This window comes from Choloepus didactylus, chromosome 4, assembly GCF_015220235.1.
Source record: "Choloepus didactylus isolate mChoDid1 chromosome 4, mChoDid1.pri, whole genome shotgun sequence".
Taxonomy (NCBI): Eukaryota; Metazoa; Chordata; class Mammalia; order Pilosa; family Megalonychidae; genus Choloepus; species Choloepus didactylus.
This window is the reverse complement of record NC_051310.1, coordinates 190,677,236-190,704,575: the sequence shown is the minus strand read 5'-3', so window position 1 is coordinate 190,704,575 and position 27,340 is coordinate 190,677,236.

The window sequence follows — 27,340 nt, the reverse complement described above, 5'->3', positions numbered from 1 at the left end:
CACACGCCATACAATCATCCAAGGTATACAATCCACTGTCCACAGTATGATAACATAGTTTTGCGTTCAGCACCACAATCTATCTCTGAATATTTTCCTTACATCAGAAAGAACCGGAACAAGAATATAAAATAAAAGTGAAAAAAGAATGGGGTGGGATGGGGGGATGATTTGGGTGTTCTTTTTTCATTTAGTTTTAATGATAAATTTTACATGATGGAGTGAGGTGTGGAGAAAGGCTGCCAATAGGATTTACACTCAGTAATGGGAATGGTAAAGGAAAGAACAATTGCATGAATTCATATCTCAGTCAACCCACCCATCCTACAAAGAATTCTCATTTGAATGATTAAGGAGGAGAGTGGGCTTTAGGGAAATACATGTAAGACTAATTGTAGAGATACAGTATTAAATTTACATGGGGAAATAACTAATAGTAAAGAATAACTCACATTTATTTAGTAATTATTACTTGACAGACAATTTTCTAAAGCTTTTATTTTCTTTATCTTATTTAATCCTTAAAACCACTTTAGGTGTTAAGTGCTGTTATAATTCTCATTGCATAGATGTTGTTCAGTAACTTTCCAAAGTAATACAGTTGGTAAGGACAGTGTTCTAGTTTGCTAATGCTGCCAGAATGCAAAATACCAGAGATTGGCTTTTATAAAAAGGGGTTTATTTGGTTACACAGTTACAGTCTTAAGGCCATAAAGTGTCCAGGGTAACACATCAGCAATTAGGTAACTTCACCAGAGGATGACCAATGGTGTCCAGAAAAACTGTGTTAGCTGGGAAGGCACATGGCTGGTGTCTGCTCTGAAGTTCGTATTTCAAAATGGCTTTCTCCCAGGACATTCCCATCTAGGCTACAGTTCCTCAAAAATGTCACTCTTAGTTTCACTTGGGATAATTGTCCTCTCTCAGCTTCTCTGGAGCAGGAGTCTGCTTTCAATGGCCGTCTTCAAACTGTCTCTCATCTGCAGCCCCTGTGCTTTCTTCAAAGTGTCCCTCTTGGCTGTAGCTCCTCCTCAAAATGCCACTCTCAGCTGCACTGAGTTCCTTCTGTTTGTCAGCTCATTTATATGGCTCCACTGATAAAGGTCCACCCTGAATGGGTGGGGCCACACCTCCATGGAAATTATCTCATCAGAGTTGTCACCTACAGTTGGGTGGGGTGCATTTCCATGGAATCTATCAAAGAATTGTAATCTAATTAACACTGATAGGCCAGCCCACACAAGATTATATCAAAGATAATGGCATTTGGGGGGACGTAATACATTCAAACCAGCATGTTCCACCCCCTGGACCCCAAAATGGCATTATCTTTCCATATACAAAATACATTCATCCCACAATATCACAGAAACTTAAATCATTTCAGTAACAATAGTTAAGTACAAAATTCCATCAAAATCACTTATAGGCATGGTCAGTCATAAGGCGTAATTTTCCTTTAGCTGTGGATCTGTGAACTTAGAACAACCTATGTGCTTCCAATATACAAAGGGGGGACATTCATAGGACAAACATTCCCATTGCCATAAGGAGAAAGAGTAAGGAAAACAGGGTTAACAGGAACAAAACAGTTCCTAAAATCCTCATGACAAACTCCATTAGATTTCAAAGGCTCAGAGTCATTTACAGAATGACGTTGCATCCTTGGGGCTTGAGAGAGCTGGAGTCTAACCATTTCTAAGGGCCATTGTGGCAGCCCTTTCCTCCCCAAATGCTTGGGTGAGTGCTCCAACATATTGGGGAGACCACCACTTGGCCCCACCCTCCTCAAACATTGGGGCAGCAGCCAGATTCCCTTCCATCTCTGGGGCACATGCTCAACCCCTTCAGAACGGTGGGGTGGTAGTCAGGCTCTCCCCAATTCCCTTGGAATGTATTCCACCCTCTTTGTGGTTTCAGGTGGCAGAACATTTCATAAGCATTGAGGTGGAAGGTCCACCCTTGACCTCCAGGACAAACTCACCCTTTCCATCTGTGTGGGCTGCTCTTCTCTCCAAGCCTGAGACCTCTTGACTCCAGATCTCATCCTCCATAGCTCTGTCATTGAAGAAATTTTTCCGCCAATTTTTTACTTGTCTGTCTCCTCCAGTCCAGACTGGCAGCATCTCTGTCTGTAAAGATCTCACAAAAATTCTTTTGGCTTTGCATGAAGCAGACAGGGGTCAAAGCCATCAGACAATAGGACTTTCCACAACTCTTTCCTGCTTAACTCCTTTTCCAATCTTGACTTGTGCTGAAATGGAGGCGGGGTTCCATGTTTGGTTACATCCTCATGTTGTGCTGTAGCTCCTGGGAATCCACCCCCTGGAAGTCTATAATTTTCCAAACCATCAGCTTCTGGTTTCTTTGAACCCAAGGGTTCAGTTCTAAGTTTATCTTTTTCCACTCACATTTTACTATAAGCTGCAAGGAGAAGCCAGGGTACATCCTCCACATGTAGTCTGGAGATCTCCTCAGCCAAATATTCCAGGTTGTCACTTTCAAATTCTTTCCATTTTACACCAGGACTCAATTTGGCCAAATTCACTGACACTTTAAAACAAGGACACCCTTTCTTCCAGTTTGCAAAAACACATTCATCATTTCTGTTCAAGTCCTAGCCAGAGGTATCTTTACAGTCCATATTTCCACAGTCTCTTCAAAGCAGTTTAGGCCTTTACTATCAAACTCCTCACAATTCTTCCAGAAACTTCCCCTTATCCATTTAAAAGGCCATTCCAACATGTTTGGTATTTGCAAACTCAGCAGCATCAGCACCCCACTTCTCTGGTACCAAAATCTGTTCTAGTTTGCTAATGCTGCTGGAATGCAAAACCACAGAGATGGATTGACTTTTATAAAAGGGGGCTTATTTGGTTACACAGTTCCAGTCTTAAAGCCACAAAGTGTCCCAGGTAATGAAACAGCAATTGGGTACCTTCATTTTAGGATGGCCAATGGTGTCCAGAAAATCTCTGTTAGCTAAGAAGGCACATGGCTGGTGTCTGCACCAAAGTTCCTGTTTCAAAATGGCCTTCTCACAGGACATTTCTCTCTAGGTTGCAGTTCCTCAGAAATGTCACTCTTAGTTGCACTTGGGATATTTGTCCCCTCTCAGCTTCTCTGGAGCAAGAGTCTGCTTTCAATGGCTATCTTCAAACTGTCTCTCATCTGCAGGTCCTGTGCTTTCTTCAAAGTGTCCCTCTTGGCTGTAGCTCCTCTTCAAAATGCCACTCTCAGCTGCACTGAGTTCCTTCTGTTTGTCGGATCATTTATATGGCTTCACTGATCAAGGCCCACCCTGGATGGGTGGGGCCACAATTCCATGGAAATTATCTCATCAGAGTTATGACCTACAGTTGGGTGGGGCATGTTTCCATGGAATCACTCAAAGAATTACAATCTAATTAACACTGATAGGTCTCCCCACACAAGATTACATCAAATATAATGGCATTTGGGGGACATAATGCATTCAAACTGGCACAGGCAGATTCTCAAATTCTAATTACAAATCAGAATTTAGAACATGAGGTGTCAAAAACTACAACATACAGGAATCCTCATCCAGCCTTGAAAAACATAACAAAACAAAAACAAAAGTAACAAAGATTATTAACAAGATAGGAAATCCACCCTCTCTGATTGTAAACCTTCTATATTTGTCTCAAGAGTCCATTCTATCACATGCAGAGTTTGGAGGTAGCATTATTTTTCATTTTCTATGAGGAAGTTGACTTGGAAAATATGATATTTTTAAAATAATGGCTGACTAGGTGTTTATTAAAATCTAGAAATTTTTGATGTGTTATTTTGGTCCTCATTGTGCAATCATTTAAAAAGAACTATTGCTTTCAGGGGAAACATTGCTTTTACTATAAAGATAATTTAATAGAGATGTATTTAGGCATGGATTGTGACGTTATGTTCTCAAAGGTTCTCGGTTAATACTCGAAATTGCAGTCTATGATTTCCACCGCCTTGCCGACTGAAAGTGCTTCTCATTATTTTACACTTTGCACCACATATCAGTAGCTTGTTTTTCTGCTCTTATATTCTTGAGTGTGGCATAATGTTGACCTACTTCATTTATCTTTTTTTAAGGAATTCATATTTTTTGGAGGGTTCGTTAATGATTTCCTTGTTCTTATTGAATATGATAAGAAATGTGAAAAATCCCATGTTTAAATCACCTACATTCATTTTTTCATAAAATACAATATTGCTAAAGTACAGACTATCATTAAAAGAGTCAAATTAATAGTTTTCAATAACTTAGAGTAATAATTATGCTCTAAAAATCTTTGCTAATAATCAAATATTTACTGAGCACTTACAATGCATACAGCATACTCTTAGATATTGAAGATACAATTTTTAATAAAATATGTTCCTTAACTGGATAGGGTCTACAGATTAGAGGGGAAAATAGAACAAAAAAGAAGTAATTCATAAACTGTTAAAATTACTCAACAAATCAAGAAGTAAGGACCTCTTTATTGAATTATCTCTTACTCAGAGAGCTCCTATGAATTGTGAGGATCTACTTTCTATTGAAATTCAAGTATACTTCATAATTTTGTGTGAGGCAGCTCATTTCTTTTACTGATATATCCTAAAGTTTAGAATTTGATTTTCCCATTTTTCCTTGACCCAGAAGTACAAAGACACTGAGAGGCAAATCCTCATTCTGATCATGTTACACTCCATGTCACCTCTTGACTGACAGCTCAGGAAATCAGAAATTCCTCTATCCTCAACTCATTTAGACCCAAAAACCAAACCGTTTACTTAACTTCAGTGGATACTTTCTTCAGCTTATTACCTTTGCTGATTTCTTTATTGTCCCCCATCCACATTTTAACTCTCCCGATGATGCTTGAGTACAGATTGTCTTGTTTAGAAGCACAAAGTATGGGATAATCTCCTGCATTTATAAATCACCATCTAAAAATATAGACCTTGTTTTCCCAAAGTCACTGGGTGAAAAATCAACTACATATTTCCATATTTTTAGTACAGAATTATAATTATGGTACCATGATTCTGCCTAAATTCTTTTACACTCTGAATTCAACTGTGGTGAGCCAAAAGACATTCTAAACAATTTTGAAAATTAGAGAAAATGTCTATTCAGTGCCCATCCACTTTGATTTCTACTAGCCATTTTCTGTCCTCAAATAAATTAGGTTGCAATAAATGTTAATCTGGTTGTTTGTGTGTATTTTCAAACAAAACATTGCTTTTATTGGACTTTCTTTGCTGGGAACTATTTAATACTTTTAGCTCTGCTAAACTGCTCTCTGACTTTTTTTTTTTTTTATTTGATAAATTTTGTTTTGAAATAAATTCAATCTTACAGGAACAGTTGCAAAAACAGTACAAACACCTTACATAGAACTCCATCATAACCTGACCCCTCCCCCAATACCCTGATCCACCACCTTTAGCATCCTGTCACACCACCATTTCTTTCTTTCCCTCCCTCTCTCCCTCCCTCCCTCCCTATCATCCATCATCTATTGCTCTGTCCTCTGAACATATGAGAGAAAGCTGCACATATCATTAAACAAACTATAATTCACATACACCTTTCCCATGGACAAGAAAATTCTTTAATGAAATCTCATTAAGTGCAGCTAAGAAGTTCAGGAAATTCAACATTGATATAAAGCTTACATTTTATATTTCCTTTTATTTCCTTGGATCCCATCTGCGTCCCTTTTAGCCTCCTATCCTCCATCCTCAGATCCCATCCAGTATCATCCTTGGCATTTAATTGTCATCTATTTAGACTGTCTTTTTTTTCAATTGTGGAAAAACATATATATAGCCTAAATCTTTCCATTTCACCCCTGCCCTGGCATTCCATTAGTGGGATTAATCACATTTAGAATGTTGCAATGGTATCACCTTCCCCCCATCCATTTCTAGAAGTTTTCCTTCACCCCAAACAGAAACCCTACTCTCATCTCTTAACTCCCCATTGCCCCTTCCCCCACTTCTCAGAACCCCTACTCTACTTTTCATCTCTATGGTAATATTCTCTGATATTTTCTTTGTGTTTACCATGGGGCTTAAATTTAATGTCTTAAATCTATAACAATCTTGTTTTTCTTTGATACCAAATTAACTTCAATATGACACATAAACTATGTTCCTGTACTCCATCATTTCCCCACCTTTATGTAGTTCTTGTCAAAAATTACATATTTTACATTCAGTCCAAAACCACTGATTTATCATTACAGTTTATGTATTTTAGATCCTGTAGGAAGTGAATAGTGAAGTTATAAGTAAAAATACAGTAGTATTGGTATTTATATTTACCATGTGATCTTTACTGGAAACTTATTTCTTCATATAGTTTCAGTCAATTGTTTAGAGTCCCTTCCTTTCAGCCTGCTCAACTCCCTTTAGCATTTCTTATAGGACTGATTACTGGTCATGGAGCCTCAGCTTTGATTATCCATGAATGTTTTCATCTCCCCCTCATTTTTATCCTCCAGGTGTTTGCAAATTCTCCAAGTCTCTGATGGTTATTTACTTCTATTTGTACTTCATTGTGGTCAGAGAATGTGCTTTGAACAAATTCATTTTTTTTATTTTATTAAGGCTTGTTTTTATGTCCCAGCATACAGTCCATTCTGAAGAAAGATCCATGATCACTAGAGAAGAATGTGTTTCCCAGTGACCTGGGATGTAATATTCTATATATGTCAGTAAAATTCTCTGTAACTCTTTCTCCTTTCTTTGTTACTCTGTTGTTAGGGCTCCCTTCAGTGTCTGAATTGGGGCAGTTCTTATTAGCAAAATCTCTCAGCATTTGTTTGTCTCTGAAAAATTTAAGCCCTCCCTCAAATTTGAAGGAGAGTTTTTCTGGATAAAGTATTCTTGGTTGGAAATTTTTCTCTCTCAGAATTTTAAATATGTCATGCCACTGCCTTCTCACCTCTATGGTGGCCACCGAGTAGTCACTACTTAGTCTTATGTTGTTTCCTTTGTATGTGGTGAATTGCTTTTCTCTTGCTGCTTTTAGAACTTGCTCCTTCTCCCCAGTATTCTATTTTGTGTTCACTGGGCATTTATGCTTTGTGTATTTATATTGTGTAGAAGGTTTGGGAAGTTTTCCCCAACAATTTCTCTGAATGCTCTTTCTTGAACTTTACCCTTCTGTTCCCCTTCTGTGACATCAATGAGTCTTAAATTTGGATGTTTTATTTTATCTATCATATCCCTGAGATCCATTTTGATTTTTTCAATTTTTTCCCCATTCTTTCTTTTGTTCTTTCATTTTCTGTTCTGTTGTCCTCAAGGATGCTGGGTTGTTCAACTTCCTCTAATCTTGTATTATCAGTATCCGGAGTCTTTTTAATTTAGCCTACAGTTTCTTTAATTTCCATAAGATCTTCAATTTTTTATTTACTCTTGCAATATCTTCTTTATGCTCCTCTAGGATCTTCTTTATGTCTTTTATGTCCTGTGACATGCTCTTCTTTAAGTCCTTTATATCCAGTGCCATGCTCTCATTGTATGTCTGTAGTTCTTTGATTAATTGCACCAAGTACTGTGTGTCTTCTGATCTTTTGATTTGGGTGTTTGTGTTTGGGTTCTCCATATTGTCTGGTTTTATCATATGCTTTAAGATTTTCTGTTGCTTTTGGCCTCTTGGCATTTGCTTTACTTGATCTTTAATTTGTCAGAATTGCTGCTTGGTGGCATATACTTTCTCTAACTAACCAGCAGATGGCATCTGTGAGTCACCTATTCACCTCAAGTCAGTTCTCCCCAACTTTGTCTTTATGGTGTGTGGGGATCTGATTCTTGTGGGGTCCAATTAATGCACTTAATTTATGTGTGTTGTTGGTGCTGTCTGCCCTGAATGAGGGGCATGTGTCTGAGCAGTGAGGGAGGAAGGGCAGCTTTAATAATCAAACCTCACAGGTATTCCCAGAGATTTAAAGCTGTTCCCTGCCACTGACCTAATAGTCCTTGGTATTGGCATAGGTTCCCTGGGATTTCAGAGTGGTTCCCCCTTCCCTGCTGTGTTCTTTCAGGACCTCTGCTGAGGGAGGGAAGGCCATGCCACATCACTAGTGTGTGCTGGCCCACCGGGGAAGCCCTGGGATGCTGGGCTGTTCAGAAACATTCCCAGCCCACTTCAAAGACGGTTGAATGGGATGTATTAACTTCCCCCTTTCTGCAAAGCTCCACCCTCCCAGCTGCAGGACGATCAGCCATGGGTATATTAAAGTCCACTGTCCACAGCAGATATTGTGGCATGTGGGCAGGGCTGCAGGAAAGACTCCCTTTCACACTGGGTTTCTTAGTGCAGCTCTGGGCTGTGGGTTCGGCCCCAGGCAGGAGTGCCCCCACCCACCAGGGAGATGGCTGCAAATTGTGCATTTTTCTCCTTTTGGCTCCTCTTTTGCTCCCCTGAGCCCAAGACAATCAACAGTGGGTGTGGGAAGGGGTATCCTGCATGCCAGACACTGAGGCATTAGCTCAGCCTGCTCCCATCATATCTGCAGCTGCTCCTGGGCTTTTTTTTTAAAGAACTAGTCCATCTCCAAATGCCAGCCCACCATTTCCCCACACTGAAGTGTGACCAAGGGACTTTCAGCCAACTCACTCTCTTGTTTCAGAATGCAGACTCCTAGTTTCACCAAATGCCTCGTCCCTGTAGATTTAGCAGAACTTGTCTGGCTGGTGTTACTCTGGAAGTGGTGTTCCGGGATACTTTCTGGTTTTTATCTAGTATTTTTTGTGAGGTGTTTCTTTTTGCCCTTTCTCACCTAGCTACCATCTTAGGTTCTCCTCTGGTGATTTCTGAAATTCAGTTTAATTAAATTAAGTTTTGTAAGCACTCACACAGTGCCTGCTTCACTTCTATGGCTGTGGGTGATTTTTTCCTAGGTTCTAGGAGTTCATAGTAAAGTGATGCAGACAAGCACATATATAAATGCCAGCCTATAATTTTAAGCTCCATGCAGTAGGCAAAATCTTACATAACTATATATTAAAAAGTCACAGAAGATGAAATTATTTTGACGGTGTTTGCCTGAATGCCAAAAAACCTTAAAGAAAAAAAGAAACAAGGTATAGTGCAAAAAAAAATCAAAGCAAACTGGAGTCTATGATCATCAGTAACACTGTAATGTACTTCCATTAAATGTAACAAATGCAAAAAAATGCAGTCTTTGTTAGAGACGTTCTGTAAGAGGCTGCTTTTTTCTTCAGTAGATCATCTCACAGATGTACCCACTCCCATGTACCATCCAGTTTAAAATATTCTCATCATTGAAGGTGAAACAATTATTACTGAAAATTAATGGATTATTGTGGGATAACATTCCAAGCACTCATTTTCTAAAGAGCTGCTGTGTGTGATGTCCTGTAGATGAAACATTATTGAGTAAGGCATCACATTTTTTTACATAGAGCTTGCAATATTCTGAAATTCATTATTGACCATTTTCCTCACAGGTTCTGACACCTTCAGAATGACACATGGATAATAGGAACAATATGACTGAGTTCATCCTTCTGGGGTTCACACAGAACCCAGAAAGGCAGAGTTCTCTTTGTCACATTTGTACTCATCATCATTGAGATGATAGTGGACAATCTGCTTATTGTAGTGACAGTAACAGCCAGTCACTCCCTAGGTTCTTCCATATACTTTTTCCTGACTTATTTATCATTGATAGATGGTGTCTTTTCTACAGCCATTGCTCCCAAAATGATTGTAGACTTGCCCTGTAGAGGAAAAGACCATTTCTTTCCAGGCTTTTGTGACTCAAGTCCTTATACATCATTTATTTGTTGGTGCTGAAGTCATTCTTCTGGTGACAATGGCCTATGAATGATACATGATCATCTGTAGACCTCTTCATTATTTGATCATCATAAATCTGTTTGTATTATCCTTTGCTCCCTGCATTTTTCTGTATGCAAGGCCCAATTGCACCTTTCCCATTGAAAAATCCATGACTATGCTTTTAACTTTCACAACCCCCATATTGAACACCTTAATCTACACCCTGAGAAATTCAGACATGAAAAATGCTATGAGGAAACATTGGAGTAAAAAGTTACCATAATTGAAAGAGGGATGTATCCCACACTTGAAGTATGATATTCATTTTTTCACAGAAGCAAGGGAAATTTTCACTATCAGTGATCAATCATATTACTATATTTCTACCATTCTGGTTGAGTTGTTTAGCTTATTCTGAGACAGTTATAGAAATTATTCTTTATCAAAGTAGAATATGTTATAGTCCTTAGGGATCAAGAAAATTATGCAACTGATATTTTAATATGTATAATGTTAAAATATCTGGTGGACATTTTTTGTTTTGATTACAAGTACTTGTTTGTGGGATATTATATCTACCTAGCACATAAAATTTTGACTTAATATACTTTATTCATTTAGTTTAAGACAGTGAAATTTTTAAATTAAAAATTCAGATTGTTTAAAAATTTATTACAATGGTAAAATTAATGTATTGGTCAAATTAAGTCTCACAGCTTGGGCTTATGGCTGAAGATGTACTGATGAAAAATGAACATCACTAGCTCATAACATGTGTGCCAGTTTGGATATATTATGTCCCCCAAAAAGCCATCTTCTTTAATGCAATCTTGGGGGGCAGATGTATTAACATTGATTAGGTTGGAATTTTTGATTGACTGTTTCCATGGAGATGTTAATCAACTGTGGGCAAAATCTTTTATTGAATTAGTTCCATGGAGATATGAGCACTGCCCATTCAGTGTGGGTCTTGATTTAATCATTGGAGTCCTATTAAAGAGCTCACAAACATAAGGAGCTCAGAGCAGCTGAGAGGGTCATTTTGGGGGGGAAGGTAAGAGCTGACATTGGTGCTGATACTTGGAGATGCCTGGAGACATTTGGAGATACTAGCCCAGAGTTTGCTCCAGAGAAGCTAAGAGAGGATGTTGATGCTTGGAAGCATAGAAGCTGAAGAAGCTAAGAGAGCCCTATGGAGAAAGACATTTTGAAACACAGCCTGGGAACAAAGGAAGAGCAGATACCAGCCATGTGTCTTTCCAACTGACAGAGGTGTTCCAAATGCCATTGGCTATTCTTCAATGAAGATATCATCTTGTTGATGCCTTAGGTTGTACACTTTTATGGCCTCAGAACTGTAAATTTGTAACTTAGTAAATCCCCTTTATAAAAGCCAATCCATTTCTTCTATTTTGCATAACAGCAGCATTAGCCAACTGGAACAGATTTCAGTACCAGAGAAGTGGGGTGCTGCTGAGTTTGCAAATACCAAACATGTTGGGATGGCTTTTTAAATGGATAAAAGGAAGATTCTGGAAGCATTGTGAGGAGATTGACAGAAAAGGCTAGATTGTTTTGAGTACACTGTTGGTAGAAATATGAACTCTAAAGATACTTCTAATGAGGCCCTAACCAGAAATGATGAATGTGTCATTGCCAACTGGAAGAAAGGCAATCTTTGTTTTAAAGTGTCAGAGAATTTGGCATAATTGAATACTGGTGCCAGGTGGAAGGCAGACTTTGAAAGAAATGACCTGAGATACTTAGCTGAAGAGATTTTGAAACTAAATGTTCAAGATGCAGTCTGGCTTCTCCTTGCAGCTTATAGTAAAATGTGAGAGGAAACAGATAGGCTGAGAACTGAGCCCTTGTTCAAAGAAACCAGAAATTGATGGTCTGGAAAATTCTTTGCTTCCAGAAAATGAGACCCCAGAGGCTACAGCCCCACAAGAGGATTTAACCAAATGTAGAAACCAACCACCATTTCTGTATGAGCAAAGATTGGAGATGGAGTTATCTAGAAAGGATTTGTGGAAAGTCCTATTCTCTGATGGTTTTGACCCCGGTAAGCTGCATGCCAAGCCAACAAATCTTTTGTGAGATCTGTATAGAAGACACCACTGCTCATCAGGACTGGACAGAACAGAGAAGGGACAAATTGAAGGAAAATTTTCTTCTAAAACAGAACCATGGAAACTAAGTCTGGAGTCAAGAAATCTCAGGCAAGGAGAGCAGAACAGCCCATGCATGTGGAAAGGATGAGTTTGCTTTGGAGACAGAGGGTGGTCTTTCTGCTCTGCTTCACTGATTTGGAAGAGTGCTGCCACCCCAGGCCTCAGAGAGGGTAGAACACATTCCCTGGGGATTAGGGAGAGCCTGGCCATCACCCCACTGTTTGAAGATGGGAAAGCATTTGCCCCAGAGAGGCAGAGTCTAGGTGGCACTCTGATGTTTGAGGAGGGTGGGGCCTAGAAGAAGGTGGTCTCCGAAGTGCATGGATATGTTAGAGCACTCACCCCAGCATTTGGAAAGAAATGTGCTGCCATGAAGGCCCTTTGAAAGTGGGATTGCCACTCTCTAAAACCCCTTTAAAGGATAAAACATAATTTTATAAAGGACTCTCACACTTTGAAATATAATGAATTATGCCCCGTGGGGTTTAGGAACTGTTTTGATCCCCTGAACCCTACTTTCCTTTCAATTTCTCCCTATGGCAATGGGAATGTTCATCCTATGCTGTCCCTCCTTTGTATGTTGAAAGCAGATAACTTGTTCTAAGTTTCACAGGTCCACAGCTAGAGGTGAATTTTCATGAGACAGAATACACCTGTAACTGATTTTGATGGGATCTTGTACTTACCAATTGTTACTGAGAGTATTTAATCTTTTGAATTATTGTGAATGGATGAATGTATCATGTATTTGGAAAGAATGAATCTTTTGTGGGTCCAGAGGATGGAAGGTGTCAGTTTGGATATATTATGTACCCCAGGAAAAGTCATATTCTTTAATGCAACCTTGTGGTGGCAGATTGATTAATCTTTTTGATAAGGGTATGACCTCTTGATTAAATGTTTCCATGAAGATTTGGCCCTGCTCATTCATGGTGGATCTAATAAGTTTACTGTATTCCTTCAAAAAGGGCCACACAGGCCCAGACACTTGCTGATACTGATGCTTTGTGATACCGGCCCAAAATTTTCTCCAGAGAAGCTAAGAGAGGACAAAATGCCCCAAGAGAGCTGAGAGATACTTTTGGAGAGACTGAGATGATTGCTTGTCTAGACACCCAGATACCATCACCTGACAAAGTTGACACATGAACATAACAATCATAATATGTTAAATGTTAATTTTGTTTTCTATGATGCAGTGATAATGATCAGACAACATATGGTTGATTTTATTAATGTATGCTGACTGTTCCTTTGGACAGAAAAATTTTCAACCCTATTCTGAACTTCTAGATTAATTTTCCTCCACAAATAATTGAAATGCATATTTAAGTCATTCATATTACAGTAGAGCCCTAGAATCTTCCTGCACTACATTAAAATTTCTTGGCATACATTTTGTAAAAATAAAATGAATGCTGAACATTTTGGAAACAGATGGTTTTCTATTGTTTTACACAGCAAATACCCTTCTGAATCTTTGTAGACTATATGTTCTTATTGACTCAAGTAATAAATCAAAGGCATCTTTTCCAATGATAGTTCTGTAGCAGACTTGTGGATGTAATAATGTATTACAAGGATCATATTTTTAATGTTTTGGTCTTACATGATTCCCTGTTTAGAAATCTGCCCATGATATATATAGTAAAGCATAAAATTGGTATTTTTCCCTCATCCTTTTCCTCTACTTATAACTGGACTCATTTCAGTGTTCCTAATGATATCAGTGCTTCTGATTTAAAAAATATACATTGAGTGAATGCCATCCAGGCATTAAATAATGCATTAATGTCAGCATTAATTTATTTTTTAGTGAAGGAAATCAAAGGTACTCAAAATATTATAATCAGAATATAATGCAATAAAGGGAATTAGGAACTTATGTAATTTTAGAGATTTGGAGGAATTGGCATTTGGATACTATAGTGGGGAAATTTGAGATCATGAATTGACTGCCTAAGCTGTGATCCAAAGATGAGAATAACCCCCTGAGAGTTTGTCTTGGAAAGTGGGTTTTGGAGATGTATAGGACAGGTACTAGTCACCTTCTAGCTTTCATTCTGTGGTCACAACATCATGGAACACTTCATGTGTGACATTCTCTCCCTGATACAACTTGCCTGTAATAACACTTTCCTCACTGATTTTTTTTATAGCTTCCACTGGTGTAGTAATCCCCATAATCACCTTTGTAATATTGTTGATATCCTATGTTGTCATATTGTACCCCTTGAAGACTTGCAGGCTTACAGGGAAAAGAAAAGACACTCACCTGTGTCTCCTACATCCAAGTTGTTGTCTTGTTCTTTGTGCCTTGTATTTTTAAGTTTCTACAGCCAATCACCACCTTCCCCGTGGATAAAGCCATAGTAGTATTCTATACTCTTGTCACTCCCCTGTTAAAATCTATTATCTACACAATTAGAACAGAGAGGTAAAATTTGCTATTTAAGTGTTATTAAACAGGAATGAAATTTCAGAGAGCAAGTAATCCAATACAATGATTTTGTTGTAAATGTTACATGCTTATGTTTTATTACTTTAAAGCACCCCACCCCCTGCCTTACGCTTCTCTACCAAACCCTTAAAGAATTTTTGCAAGATAGTTGTTATCACTGTGATTATACATATTTTATGGATAATTAAAATGACGTTCAAAATGATTAAATGTTCATCCCAATGTCAGAGAAAGAGCTACAACTTGGATAAACAGCTGTCTAATACCAAATTCCATGCTCTTGCCATCTTTTCAAAGGGTATCAGAAAAAAAGAAATTCTTAGATCAGACCCTTCCTTATACTGTAGCAAACTGATGGTTAAAATGGGAAATTTTGCATTGTATATATGGTACCTCAATAAAAGTTTTTAACAGAAATCTCTTTTCTAGTTGCAGAGTTGCATAACTTACCTAATATAATAACACCGCTCACTTACAAAGCCATATTGCCTGATGGTATCTAGGAGAGCATGTAATGTATAGTATAGTAATGTGTAGTATGCATTGAATAGTATAAATTCCATTTAAACATTTTGCCACTTTGCTATCACAAACATCTCTGACAGAAGAATAATATTTAAATATCTCATTAAATTAACTTTCATTACATGTCTCAGATAAATTTTGTGAGCTGTTTTTCTATCATGACATTTTGCTCAGAATGATCACACTCTCTTCAGTTAATCTAGGAGCTCTTTCCCATTCCATAGGTGTATTGTGAGACTAAATTTAAATCACTGAAGGAAATATATTTTACCCTATGCATGTAATGCAATAAGTGAAATTATTCTCATCATCATCTTATTAGTTATTCTACAATCAGAATAATAAAAAACTGCCTTGAGGAAGTAGTGAACACTTTATATGGTATGAAGTTTCTTTATTATAATCAGGTTCATATCTGTCACTGCATGTATATCTGAATACAATATCTAAAAATTATGGTCAACATAAAGGATGGATTGATAAAAACAAAATATTATAGTGAAAAATTTTAAATCAGGTAGTTACATAATTAAGTGTCTCCTTTTTACAATACCAAATATCCAGAAACTCCATACTAAAGTCATTTGTTATCAAATGTCCAAAATCATAATGTCATTTATTTAATTTGTAAGTTTTGACTTATTTTTTCTCTTGTTGTTGTGATGTCTCATCAGGTAGACTTAAGGATGGATTTGAAAATTAAAGATGAAATGCAGTAAAATTTCTCCTCTAATGTTCAGTTAAGTAATGTGAGATAATTGGATGGTTGGCAAGTTCTGCTAATAATGGTGAAATACTCCTGAGGTCTCATTAGCCACAGCTAAGAAATTTCACTTCAAACAGGGTATGTGGTAGCACTTTTAAGGCACAAGAGAAAGGCATTATCCACAGGTACCATTTATAAATCAACAAAGAAACTTATTGTAGTTGAGCTAGTTGGCATTTTAAATCTTGAAACTTTAATTCTTTCTGGGTTAACTAACATTTGCCTGGGGCCTGGCATGGAGCTGTGCCAAAGAAGTTCATTGGTAATTTTTTTTTCAGGAAATCATACGATTATAGATAAATATCAGTTTTAAATGGACCTTAAAAATAATATAACCTTACTCTGCCCCACTGCAGCCCCATCAGTAGGAGGTTTAAATCTCTTCAGCTTATCAAGCATCATAGAAAATAGAATCACCAAATACAATACATCCATATTTTCTGACTTAATATTACAAGATAAGAATTTTCCTACAATATTACACAATATTTAAAAACATTTCTGTTAAGAGTTAGACACTGTTGGGAGACATGAACTGCATTTTTACTTAACCATTTGTCCAAATTGGACATTCCATACATTTTCTAACTTTCCACAACTATTAACAAATTTGTTGAACAATTTTGTTGAACTATTAACAATTTTGTACATAATGATTTTCCCTTTTAAAAATATTTTCTTTTATGGTCTATTCCTAGAATGAATATTTTTATTGTAAAGAAAAAAAAGATAGTTATTTCTATTTCTTCATAGCTAATTCTAAGTCACTTTTATGAATAATATCTTATTTCTACTTTTTGAACACTGAGAAGTTTTCAGATGTTTGGGGGACTCAACCTAGAATAAGAGAATTGCACAGAAGCATCAGCAACTTCATTTTCACATGTGTGTAAGATTTTCATCTTCAGTAATTAAAAATAAAAGACTTTAATCTTTTGCTTTTTGGAAAAGAAATAAATATTATTTGCAGAATAAATTTTATTAGTTTTAAACAATTTTCTCTTATTTTTTTCTTAAGGGAATTTATGTCCCCAAATTGAGATGATTCTCACATTTGATAAATAATGTGATAACCTTTACCCAATGATGGAGGATGGATGTGATGGGAAGAGAAAGCATGAGAATGCATATAGCAGAAACTTAAAAGACTTAGGAAGATTATTCATCTTATGGATGTTTGAACCATTGCTGTTTGGTAATAAAATACTGGTAGTGAAGAGGTATTAACTAATGACATTTAATAAGAATTTTTGTGACTTTTTTGCAACTAACAAATTAATATACATAGTGAAAGTCCAATAATAGATATTTGTTGGATTAGTGAATGCGTAATAGGTAGATTTTATAAATATATGTGTTTGTGTGTGTATATACATATATATATATATATAGTATTTTATCTATTATTTATTTATGTATCATCTAGCTTAAATTAAAACCTTCTTTTTGTTCTTCAGGTTAAACTTATACTTTTAAAACTTTGAAAATAAAGTTCTCTTGGCTTGACAGGCCTTCATGGTATGTAGACCTTACCAAGAGCTATTTATTTTATTTATTTTTTAACCACATTCTATTGAAGCTTTCAGGAGAATAATGATAAACAGAGTAAGAAGACAGGAGCACTTCAATGCTACGTTTATTGGCTGGGAGGCATTTATATTCTTACACATGGAGATGTAGGGAGTATGTCAATATAACAGGGATTTATTCATCACCTACCAAGTGCCAGACATTGCAGACACTACTGTGGCACTCTGCTCTGCACAGAGAGGAAACAGACATGAATAACATGTGCTGTGGTGGGGAGCCAAGGTGCATCTCCATCTAATTACAAACTTCCTTAATCTGCCTCTTATGATGTTTCTTTACCAGTGGACAATGTCTCTCTTTCCACAGTTAGAGCTGTGAGTTCAAATGCCAATTCTTCTGGAAGAGGGAATAATCCATTCCAGTGTGAAACCCTTTGGAGCTTACAAAACATATTCTGCAGTCACTATTAGAAGGCTCACAGATGCAAAAGAGGACATGGAAGCTTATGGCACTGTAATGACTTAGCAAAGTCACAAAGAAGTGGAACCATAAGGAGGCTCCAGACCTCTTCATGCATATAGCCCCATATTTTCTCAGTAGATTTTAGCTAAAATGGTGCCCTGTAGAACTGTTGAAGATGTTTTATAGGCAACAAGAACTGGGTGTCTTAAGATAAGAGAGCAGCATCATGGAGGAAGTGGGAATGAATAATTGAAGCCATTACTTGCATGAGAGGTGCTAAAGATTCACTCCAGAATCATGGTGATCACCCCATCTCTATACTATGAAATTCAGACTACAACTCTTTCACAATTATCTTTCTTTTTCTCTTTGTAGATGATTCAGGCTTCAGGAGAGTGTTCCCGCCTGAATGGATCACCTCATGCTTCCCAACAATGTGACTGAATTTATTTTTGGGACTTAACACAGAAACCACTTTTGCAGGAAATACTTGTCATTGTCTTTTTCATTTTTCTATTTACTGTGTGCTGGCCAGTCTGCTCATTGTCATCAACATTTTCCTCAGCTCCACACTTTCTGCTTCCAGGTTCTTCTTCTTTCTCACTTACTTGCTTTTCATAGATGCCTCCTATACCTCTGTCACAACTACCAAAATGATCATGGACCTACTCTACCAGAGGAGAAGCATGTCCTTGGGTGGCTGCCTGACTCAGCTCCTTGTACAGCACTTCCCGGGAGGATCAGAGACCAACATTCTCATTGTCATGGCCTATGACCACTATTTGGCAATCTGCAAGCCCCTGCACTATATGACCTGCATGTGACAGGGGCTCTGCCACCTCCTGGTGGCTGTGGCCTGGAATGGGGAGATCCTCCATGCCTGTGTGCAGATTGTCTTCATGATCAACTTGCCCTTCTGTGGGCTCAACGTCATTGACCACTTGTGAACTCTTCCCACTGTTGAGGCTTGCCTGCACTGACACTTACATGCCCAGAATGGTGGTGGCTGCCAACAGTGGAGCCACATGCTTACTCATTTTGTTCATGTTACTCACCACCTATGTCATCATCCTGCACTCACTGAAATTTCATGACTCCCAAGAACAGCATAAAACTCTCTCCAAATGTGACTCCCACTTTACCAGTAGACTCCTACCTGGTGGACAAGTTGGTGATTGTGTTTTTTGCAATCTTTACCCCCATACTAAATCCCACCATTTACACAGTGACAAATGCAAAGGTAAAAATATGCCATGAGGAATTTGCTGAAGAAGAGAGTAAGTTACGCTGTTCATAATGCCAAGAAAGTGATGACAAATAAAAACAAGGCAGATCATATTTTTGGTAAAATGTGAAAAAGGATTATCAAATTCCACAGGTAATTGACCAAAGAGAGGATCAGAAACTATCATTTTTGTACATTTAAGAGTGACTAGAAACTTTGCTACATGTTTTTCTTTTTCATTTTTATTGAGATTGTTCAGATACCATACAATTATCCAAAGATCCAAAGTGTACAATCACTTGCCCCTGGGTACCCTCATACAGCTGTGCATCCATCACACTTAATTTTTGTTCAATTTTTAGAAACTTTTCATTACTCCAGACAAGAAATAAAGTGAAAGATGAAAAAAGAAAAAAAGAAAAGGAAACTCTAATCCTCCAGTATCCCTAACCCACCCCCCTCAATTGTTGACTCGTAGTATTGATATAGTAGATTTGTTACTGTTTATGAAAAAATGTTGAAATACTACTAACTGTAGTATATAGTTTGTAATAGGTATATAGTTCTTCTCTATATGCCCCTCTATTATTAACTTCTAATTGTATCATCATACATTTGTTCTGGTTCATGGAAGTGATTTCTAGTATTTGTACAGTTGATCATGGACATTGCCCACCATAGGATTCAGTTTTATACATTCCCATCTTTTGACCTCCAACTTTCCTTCTGGTGACATATATGACTCTGAGCTTCCCCTTTCCACCTCATTCACACACCATTCGGCAGTGTTAGTTATTCTCACATCTTGCTACCAACACCCCTGTTCATTTCCAAACATTTCAGTTCATCCTAATTCAACATTCTCCTCATATTAAGCAACCACTCCCCATTCTTAAGGTTCGTCCTATATCTTGGTACCTTATATTTCATGTCTATGAGTTTACATATTATAATTAGTTCCTGTCAGTGAGACCCTGTAATAATTGTCCTAATGTGTCTGGCTTATTTCACTCAGTATATTGCCCTCGAGGTTTTGTCATCAACCCATTTTTTTTTTAATATGGTTTTGTTCACTCACCATACATTCCATCCCAAGTAAATAATTGATGGTTTTCTGCATGGTCATACATTTATGTGCTCACTACTTTAATCACTATCTATATAAGAGCATCTACATTTCCTCCACAAGGCAGGAGGCAGAGTCAAAGTAGGTAGAGAGGCAAAAGAAAGTGGAAAAAAAAAATGACAGCTAGGAAGCAGCAAAAGGAAAAATAACCTTAAATCAAAATAGAATAAAGAATCAGACAATACCACCGATGTCAAGTGTCTAACATGCCTCCCCTATCCCCCCCTCTTATCTGCATTCATCTTGGTATATCACCTTTGTTACATTACAGGAAGCATAATACAATGAGTCTATTAGTTACTGTCTATAGTTTATGCTGATTGCATCCATCCCTCAATGCCTCCCCATTTTTAACACCTTGCATGGTTGAGATTTGCTTGTTCTCCCTCTTAAAAGAACATATTTGTACATTTTATCACAATTGTTGAATACTCTAGATTTCACCAAGTTACACAGTCCCAGTCTTTATCTTTCCTCCTTTCTTGTGGTGTCTCACATGCTCCCCACCTTCCTCTCTCAACCATATTCATAGTTACCTTTGTTCAGTGTACTTACATTGTTGTGCTACCATCTCCCAAAATTGTGTTCCAAACCACGCACTCTTGTCTTCTATCACCCTGTAGTGCTCCCTTTAGTATTTCCTGTAGGACAGGTGTTTGTTCACAAAGTCTCTCATTGTCTGTTTGTCAGAAAATATTTTGAGCTCTCCCTCATATTTGAAGGACAGCTTTGCTGGATACAGGATTCTTGGTTGGTGGTTTTTCTCTTTCAGTATCTTAAATATATCACACCACTTCCTTCTTGCCTCCATGGTTTCTGCTGAGAGATCCGCACATAGTCTTATGAAGCTTCCTTTGTATGTAATGGATCGCTTTTCTCTTGCTGCTTTCAGGATTCTCTCTTTGTCTTTGACATTTGATAATCTGACTATTAAGTGTCTTGGTGTAGGCCTATTCATATCTCTTCTGTTTGGAGTACACTGCACTTCTTGGATAGATTTTATGCTGTGTTCTCGGGCATTCCTCCCAATTCAGGTTGGTATATGATGAGTGGGTAGTCTCGTTTGTCCCCCCGCAGTTATTCTGGATTATTTACTGGTTGTTTCTGTTTTTTTGTAGTTGTTCCAGGGGGACTACTTAGCTTCCACTCCTCTCTATGCTGCCATCTTGCCTGAGTCCCCTGCTACATGTTTTTGATTGCTTTTTTATGTACTTCACCAGGACTTCGTTATTCATGTATGATGTTTATGTTCCAGGATATGCAATGGAAAGAACTTTAAATCCTTAGTTTGATGATTTTAGGGTATGTATTTCTTCAGGGTCTCACTGCTACTTTATGAAATTCCTCACAAATATGTTACATGAGTGATGCCACTTCTCTACAAAACCTTGACCTCAGAAGTTCTTTTATTTTGCCTCTGCCTTTGGTAAAGCAAAAAGAAAGCAAACCTAAAATGTATATATGGGGGCATGGTGGGAGGGAAGGGAACAGTTGAGGAGTGAAATAACCACCAACATTTTGTCATTGTTACAATGAATCATCCAGAAGAAAAAGACAAGTTTAGACAATTTGAATTTACCTTTAATTTGCTTTAATTTTTCTCAAATAGCCTCATGGATCACAGTTTTTCTTGAATATAAAGTAAGTATTTTTTTTTTTTTTTGTTCTCTTTACCAAGACTTGAGAAGCCATTTGAAGCAATAAGGATAAGCATTCCTTTATTTAATCTCAACAAAAAATGGTAAGGTTCCAAAGTTATTGCTACATAGGTGTGACATGTATATTTACATTAAATGAACTTTTTATTATCTATCAGGTATAATCACTTCAGTTTGCTGATTTAATCCATGTACTAAATTTATAGTCCCCAAATCACTATTCACATTTACAGAGAAGCAAATTGAAGTTAAGAGAAATTGAGTAATTTACTTGCCTCAGGTCACACAACTAAATTTCAGCTATAGAATTCAGTTTCTGATCTTCTTGATCTCAACCTTATTCTCTTTCAAATAAAACACAGTTGTTTGTGGTATGTTTATGTCTATAGACAGGAAATTTTTATTCATTCCCAATATTGTACTTTATCTTTTAAGAAAGATGATGCCAAATTTGTTGCAGGCTTTTATCACATGTAGCAATATTCTTCAAAAACAATGTTCTTTTATATGCATAAAAATATAAGGTCATTCTGCATTATTACATAATAATTTATAAGTCAAAGCTTCTCTGAATATAACACTCCAGTTTGTGTTACTTTTCACAAATATTCCCTTTCTCAAACTCTCACATCACTTGGAGCAATTTCCTCCATAATTTGATGATACAGTATAGCCAGAGCAAGATACATCTGTTGTTCAGGGTGACTACTTGTTCTAGCCTATGCATGGCTGTCTTGAATTGACAAAAAACAGAACCTGTTAAAGGTCTAAGCCTGGAGCAGGATATAATAAACACTTAATCTAGTCAAATGACCAAGGTTCCAATTGTTGGTGAGACATGTTACAAGAGAATCTAGACTACATGATTCATGCTTCATTTTTGCCTTAAGACTGTTAGTTAAGAGATGAGAGTAAGTCAGGGGTAAGTATAGAAGTTTGAGCAGATGCCACTCTAAGACAAAAGGGAGGATTGAAGAGGGAAACTAAAACAAATGACTGCATCTTAGGGGAGAAACCAAGTCCCAGATGGAGGAGTGAGGAAATTAATGAGATACAAATTGTAAACTATCAACAGCAAGCTTGGAATATATAGGCATTGAAAAGGAAATGTAAGGCCATCTGGCATTCTCAATAGTTGGAATTCTACTGGTTTAGAAATAGTGTTAAGGAGCTAGATATTTCTTTGAACACTTCATTAACAATCTCTCATGGGAACCAGCTACCACTGATTATTCCTGGTAATTTAAAAATAAAACAATATAAAAGGAATTATGTATGTTTTCCTTAAAAATGAATATGATGTTTAACTTCCATCTGCATATTAGCTTTTAATGTGTGATTTTGAAAGAATACTTTGACATCTGTAAAAAATGAAAATACTACTCTTTTTAAGACATTTCACAAATATTCACTTACATTACAAGCTGAAGGGATTTTATTCATATGTATATTTATAACAATAAAATTATTTTACAAGTGGAAAAAAATGAATGTGGTGAGTAATATTTTGATCCAATGTATGAGAATATTTTGGCTTAATCTGTACATTAAATTAAATCAAAATAGTGGGGATTATTTAAGTGAGTTTAATGAGTTAATCATTGTTGAAAGGCCAATTATGAGACATGCACTTTATTAGGTTCTTTGCATACTTTAATACTCTTCATACTCTTAATTTTAGCAGCAAGTAGCATCAGACAGAAACCTTAAAATGAGGCTCAATTAAGTTATGCAACAATCTCAAGTCTTTTAGACTCTGCTGATTTTACTTTTCCCAGTTTACAGTAGTGTTTTCTAACATGATGAGAAAATATCAAAACCAGAACAGATCCTTGGCTGCATTGTAAAAATCGTCCTTGAGGCTTTTTTTCCCTGTTTTGGTGGTTTCTTTCTTCCCTTCAGCTCTTTGTTGGCCTCAGTTTCCCAGGTTACTCACTCTCTTGATTCCCCTTGTGTCAGGAAAAACCATCTGATAATCTCATTCCCACAAATGTAATGCCCTTCATGAACATATGCATATTTGAAAAGTGGGATACAATGGGCTCAAAGAATGAATCATTTGGGTTGAATATCAAAGAAAGCAATGCATGAATGAGAATGATGTTTGGAGGAAAAATAAGCAATTCAACCACAGAGGTGACTTGATCCTCTATTTGGGCAAGAGAGTAGCATATTGAAGAGTCAAATATTGTTTATTTAGGAATTTTCCCATTGTTATTCCATCCTGTGTTTACATATAATAGAAAATGTAATGTAAAATGTCTCTGTGGTCAATAAAGTTTATGAAATTTTGACTAATTTATCAAGGAAATAATTTTCAGTGTCTGCAATGTGCCAGGCAGCTCTAGGGACTGAGTGGGTATACAGTGTAGAAGAATACAGACATGGGTCATGTTTGCATGTAACTTAAAATCTGTTGGGGAATAACAAACAAGTAAAAACATTAATGAATAATATAATTTTGCTAGTTATAAGTACAATTAAAAAGGCTGATGCAGAAGAGAAAAACTGGGTTTTTGTGTAGTTATTTGAAACACAGCTAAAATTTTAATTAGGCTTAGGTTTAAATGATAACATTACCTTTCCTTTTTTCTACAAGTAGGTTAACACAATACATGCATTTGTAGTGGGGATGATGTCTCCCACAGGATGGTAAAAATTGGCTCTTGAAAGAAAGAATGAAAGAATGAAAGAAATCTTACTGTTTTTACATATAAAACACAGTTATACATAGACAACAGAAATAAGTATATAGTATCTGTGTTATTAACACGTCTGACAGGGTTAGTTAGGAAAGATTTCTAAAAAAGATTACTTAGTGTGTGATAATGAAAAAATGGTTGAGAAAGACTGTCCTGACTCCTGTCTAAATGGTTAGGGGAGAATGTAGAGTAACCTTTGCAAAGATGATTCATTTGCAGAGGTCAGCTCATCAGCTATGAGGATTCTATTAGGTAAAATTGAGAATCATCCCTCTCTTGAGAATAAGGTGTAAAAGACATATATGTCAATGAACTGGTTGTAAACTGAAATATATTATAAATGCAAGATAATATTTTATTATTGAAGGTTGAAAAAGAATAAAGGCTGTATATAATCCCCAATATTTCTAAATTGGAAAAACATTACTTGAGTATATTATTGTTTATGAATAAGAGATAATGCTGTTGTATTTTTTCCTGACTGAGATTCATGCTTTTAATCCTTGATAATGATAGCTATCCTGCAGTCAGATTTACATTATTTTACTAATAGTCTTAATAGGTGAAATGAGTACCAGTCTAGATGATTGAAAAATTTAGTCCTGCTACTTGCTAGGTGGCCAAGAATAGGTCATATTGCCTTTTCCTCATCCATATTATCAGACAGATACATCATTCTGTGGCCATTCTGCTATCAAAAAACAGGACTTATTTCTGGGGCAACAAATTAAATGGTTGATACCATGAATTGGTTTTGTGCTTGTGAAGCATCAACTTTGGCCTGGCTCCAGTGAAGCTGTGCCCCTGGGAACCACCTGTCACTGCATGGGTGGATGTGAATTCACTGGCATGCTGATTAGCTCCTCAGTCACTAGAGACCCAACCTCAAAGGAATGCAATTGGACAGATGCAACCCACACATTTTCACCAACTTTGAAAATGGCTCTCTGCCCACTTAGCCCAGGTCCATTACCCAACTGACAATATCTTATTAATGATGTTTCTTCTAAGATGTGTATTGGAAACTGCTTTCAAATTAAGCTCAAAATACAGCCAACAACAGTCACAGTCCCATGAATGATTTTGTAGATAAATTACCTGGCTTGCTTTTTGGCAACCTCACCTTCTTAGATGGCATTTACATTTCTTTGCCAACTACAAGGGTCATTTCTTACTTAAGCTCTAGGGCAGTTAAAGCAACTGTGCCATGATTTCTAGTTCTTCTGTAAAAGAAGCTTTGTGTGAGTAAATTCTAGATGGCACCAGACATTTATTTACCTTGATTTGATCCTAGAAAATTGAATTGCAAAATCTTCTATCTTCTACCTACTGCTTCCTTTGGGTAACTGGCTGGGATTTTGTCATTCACAGAAATGCGCCCAGTCTGAGTTTTGGAGATGGCTTTAAAAACTTATTTGAATATTAAACAGGTTCCTATTAATTTGAACTGCTATTTTGAAATTGCTTAAATTATTGAATCACCTAAACACATGCACAGTTACAATTTAAAAGTGTTAATATTGTACTCTTTTATCTGTTTATACAAATTGTGGTCACATGTTGGAAAGCCTTGAGCTATCAACAATTTTAACTTGATTGATTTTAATCTGTATTGGCAAATTAGCCAAAAATAAGTGTCTTTTGGCCTCTATCCAGATCATTAAGTTGAACAAATAAAAGCGTGTTTATATGTTTCAGAGATGTACCATAAGGAAGGAGAGGCATGGAAATAGCTGCTGTATCTAGGATGGCTTCAGAGAGATGTTCTGATTCCCCTTTTTCATTTATCTCTCTCTGTGTGTCTCTGATCTCTCTTTAGCTATCTATGTATCTGTCTATGTATGTATCTATCTATTTATATCTATCAAATCTATCTTCTGTCTGTTGATCATCTATCATTTTTTTACTTTCACTTTAATTTTTATTTTTCTGAGAAACACCTCTGAGAAAGAATTTCTTCCTTTCTATTTTAATTACTTCATGATACTCTCTGGTTTTCATTTTTAATATAAGGGTGAGTAGAAATTTTTAATATGCATCTCTACTGATATCTATATAAAATCACAACCATTTTTGAGGAGATCTGCCTATGCAAGTGATGATGGTGACAACAGGGGTGATGCAGGTGATTTGCTTGGGAACAGCATGGTGAAATCAAGGAAGATTGTTTAGGAACTAAGCTTCTTGCCCCAGAAGAATTCCAAGAAAACATTAACTTTTGTATCAAAAACAGCATAATATGTTCCATTCTACAAATGTGCTGCAGTAGATAATTCCATCTCTACTAACCAGTTCTCATGCAAGATAAATTAAGAAAATTACCAACAGAAATAGACTGTTTAAAGCCCTTAATTAAAAACATGTACTATTTATGGTGCATGTGCTCAGGGCATAGACTTTCCAAGAGACACAGGACCACTGACTGTTCATTATTGATGACCCAAGACACTCACTTAGCATGTTGCTAGCACCATTTATTATCCAGGATTTATTGGAGTAATATTTTATCTACATAAGAAATTCAGACAAACAAAACATATACCAACTGTAAAGTGAAATTTCTGGATTCAAATCCAGGCTCAGGTTTGGCCTTGAGGAAATTAATTATTTCCCTCTTCCTCAGCAATACAATGTGCCTCATCATAGGCAGATGTCAGGATTAAATGATATAATATGTGTAAAGTACTGGCAAAGTGGCTGGTATATAACAGGTGCTTGGCAATTTGTTATTATAATTATTGTTATTTTACTTTGTTATGGATATCTGTGTATAGTCTATTTCTATATAGATAGTGCATTGTGTATTATTTAGCTTTATCTGGAGATCAATAATTTCTTGCTTATGTCATCTTATGTCATCAGTGACCCATATGAATGAAAGACTGAATAAA